Genomic DNA, 4,025 nt, shown 5'->3' on the forward strand with positions numbered 1-4,025 from the left:
CATAATACGCATCGATGTCAAATCAAAAGATTTTGGCACCGCTCTCGCGATGTGAGAGAGTTGGCACCGCTGTGCACATAGACCCACATGTGTAAACAAATCAATCAAATCAACTACACCAGCCTCTCACTCTCCCAAACAAGTGTGTTTTTATTGCCTCAGTCCTCTCTGTCCCACGCAAGTGTTTTTTCATTGCGTGAGTTAATTTGGCACCGGAGCAAAGTAGGTGATCCAGATTGGGGCACCAGGTGAGCAATGGAGGGGCATCGATGCCAAATGCATCACAAGTGAATTTGGCACGTGTTTTGGCCTACATAGTGGAGGGCCGTTATAGCCCACTTTTGTACTACCTCTTATTTAGTATAAAATTTTGACCATAGATTTACGTAAGAAAATGCCAATGCATGTCACTAAAAATTACACCATTTGAAATTATGTTCAAATACGAATCCAACGATATAGTTCTTAGTGACATGCATTAACATTTTGTCAGTTAAATCTATGGTCAAATTTTGATACTACAAAATAGGAAGAGTAAACCAGGACGGAGGTAGTACTTGCTCTTAGGGTAACCATAGAGTTACTGGAGTAGTCTAAGTTACTTTCCACTATGACTAGCCTAGGCTACTATAGTAGTACAACAAAAAACGATGCAGGTGATCACGTGAGAAAAAATACTAAAAACATTTCTTTCGGTGCAGTGCGTAGATGCAGTTTTGAACACTACACTTGTCATCGTAATTTGGGAAAATTACGAAAAAATTGAGCTACGTTGTGATTACCGTTTACTAATAGGAAAGAAGTTTCACCTCGATGAGTAGCTTCTCCGTGCACGGAAAGCATGTAAGGAATCCAACAACTTGATCCAGATTGGGGCCGATAGATTTTATTGCCAAGATCTTCACTGTGCGCATAGACTGGGTCAAGCTTGTGGGAATCATTTTCTGGAAGACGGTCGTAAATACATCAAGAAGAAATTTAAAAATGTGAATTTCAAGAAGACGGAGAAGAAGATGAGTGTTGTACCTGAACGATTACGGATCCAATAAAGAGTTCGGAGAATTTGGCAGACGAGTGCACCAACGCTGTCAATTTCGGCGCGTCAATGACCCTGATTTTTGTTGGACCTTCTAGATCCGATACAAGCAATCTCTCAAGGAAAGGCGCATTCTCAATGACCATAACGTGGAACAGCTGGAGTGATCTCTTCCCAATTGATGTCTTGTTGCGGGGCCAGCAAGACACATAAATCCATCGGAGATTCGTCGAGGCGATGTGGAGGCTAATGAACCCGTGGATCTGCTCAAGACGAAGGTACTCGAGCGCAGTACAGCTGCGGAGCAGGTGCTCCATAGCCTTCTTCGAGATGACAACGTCGAAGAGGTCGAGCTGCTTGAGTTGAGGGAGAAGAAGGGCGGGCGCGGCATTAATCTGGGGAAGATAGCAGGAGCTGAAGCTGGCGCGGCGCAGCGTTGGCGTGAGGCGGAGCGCGGACGGCGGCAGAGAGCGACATCGTCCAGCTTCAAAGCTGAGCTCCTCGAGCTGATCTAGGGCGGGGGATAAGAACCACTCGTCGAACTTGGGTTGGACCTTGCAGTTGGTACTGAACATGCGGATGTCAAGGCGTCTGGCTGGCCCAGGGTGCGATGAAAGGATCTTGGAGACTGCGGCCATGCGTTTGCAATCCCCGTCGCAGAGGCAGCTGTCGACGGTGAGGTTGAGGGGGACGCGGCGCCAGAGGGGGCGCCACCGCCGGGAGAGCAGGGCGGTCCGCACGGCAGATTTGGTGGGGAGGAGGCCGATGATGACGAGCAGCATGTCGTCGGGGAGGCTGCTGATGAAGTCCAGGCTCGCCGGATGCGGTTTTGGCTCGAGCCGCCTCCGCTTGTTGGCTGCCTCGCCGTCCATCTCAACCGGCGGCGACGCCGGTGTACACGTGTGCTGGTGTGTGTTGTGTGCTGGGTGTGCGCGAGTGCGTCCTTCTGTGCATGCCGCCGCGCAGTGGTGAATTGTGCGCGAGTGCGTCCTTCACGCGGAAGAAGTGTGTCCTCAATGCGCCCTCAATTTACTAGCGTGCGGGGTGCTACCCCGAGTGGTTTCAACTTTGTTTACTTCACCGCGTGTTAGATGGGCCTCTAGTTTACTTATTTTCACCCACTGCCACATGGGCCAGCACACGAAGATACAGAACACGAGCTGACAAGGCAGCATGTGGACTGGTTGACCGGTCAACTAAACAATATACGGAGCTATACGCTGACACAGTGAGCGTATAATCCGTCGGTATAGAGTGTTCGAGTGAGAGGGGAGGCCCGTGAGAGATAGTAGAGAGAGAGAGAGAGAAAGAGCTACTCCCTCCGTTTGATAATGTAGTTCCAACATTTTTTTTAAAGTCAAACTTTTGAAACTTTGACCAAGTTCATAAAGAAATTACTTATATCTACAATACCAAAGATAAATGATAGTATGAAGTAAGTACATGTTGTGATGAATCTAATGATCGTTCCAGATGTAAATGTTTTTCTCCACATATACCTGGTCAAACTTTTCTGAGGTTTGACTTTTCAAAACATCCATATGCTTATGGACGTGAGAGAGTCCCTAACTAGAGAGAGAGAGAGAGTGAAATAGAAAGAGTGAGTGAAAAAAGTGTGTGTGTGCGTGTGTGTGAAAGAGACATGGACAACACTCGATAAAAGTCGAGAAAAAACGTGTGTGTCTTATGCAAACATATCACACATGCATCTTCGACAACGGAAGCAAGGTGAGGAGATAGTGTGTGGTTGTTTGCAACCGAGAGAGCAAGACCCCTAGCACGTGGCCAAGAGGGGTCTGACAAACAAGGGAGAGAGGTCGAGAGAGACGTACGGAGAAAATGCAGACATGGGGAGGAGAGAGTGTATGTTTGTCATAGAGAGATCCCCTGGAGATCGTGATGGGACTACATGGGTGGGAGATCGAGTGACAAGGTGTGTGCGCGATAGAAGATACCCCGAGAGATATCGAGATAGACGTATGGATGGAAGGAGACAATACGTGTGTTCCTGATGGCTAGTGAGAGATAATCATACTTAGGGGGGGAGTGCTTGCGCCTATGATGGAGTGAGGGATTATGGTACTTATTAGGGGGGTGGTGTCACATAGAGAGAGAACAAGGGCGGAGAGTGTTGGATGGGTCTATATGTATAGCGCGAGCGAGACATGTGTATGTGTGAACCAGGGAGATATAAAGTTTGAGAGAGATTGAGGAGCCCCGATAAGGCTGAGTGGTGCGTCAGATAGCTGAGAGGGGGAAAGAGATATTCCATCCGCTCGATAATGCAGTGCATGTAAATTTTTAGAAGTCAAACTTTGGAAACTTTGACCAGGTTTACGCAAATGTTATTTATATCTACAATACCAAAGATAGATCATACGAAACTACATCTCATGGTGAATCTAATGGTATATGTTTGCCGTTCTAGATGTATTGTTTTTCTCCACGTACATGGTCAAACTTTGTGATGTTTGACTTTTCAATAAATCAATATGCTATGGACCGAGGAGAGTGCCTAAGTCGAGAGAGATCAGGTGCGTGTGAAGGAGAATGAGTAAGTTTGCAAAAAGAGTATGTGTGTGAAAGAGAAAATGACAACAAACAATAAATTAGAGAGAGTGTGTGTGTGTTTTTATGTTTCTTAGGCGAACATATCACGCATGCATCTCCGAGATAGAAAAGCAGGCGAGGAGATACACGAAGATAGCTAGTGTGTGATTGTTTGCAACGGAGAGAGACACCCCTATAGCACATGTCCAATAGAGGTCTGGCCAACAAGGAACAAAGGTCGAGAGGGACACATGGAGAACATGGACGCATGGGGAGGGCGAGAGGGTGTGTTTGTGATAGAGAGATCCCCTCGAGATCGTGAGGGGACTATATGGGTGGGAGATCGAGGGAGGTGCGTGCGCGATAGAAAGATGCCCCGAGAGAAATCGAGATAGACCATGCACATGTTTGTGATGGAGACTAAGATTAGCTAGTCATA

Source organism: Triticum aestivum, chromosome 2D (assembly GCF_018294505.1).
Source record: "Triticum aestivum cultivar Chinese Spring chromosome 2D, IWGSC CS RefSeq v2.1, whole genome shotgun sequence".
Taxonomy (NCBI): Eukaryota; Viridiplantae; Streptophyta; class Magnoliopsida; order Poales; family Poaceae; genus Triticum; species Triticum aestivum.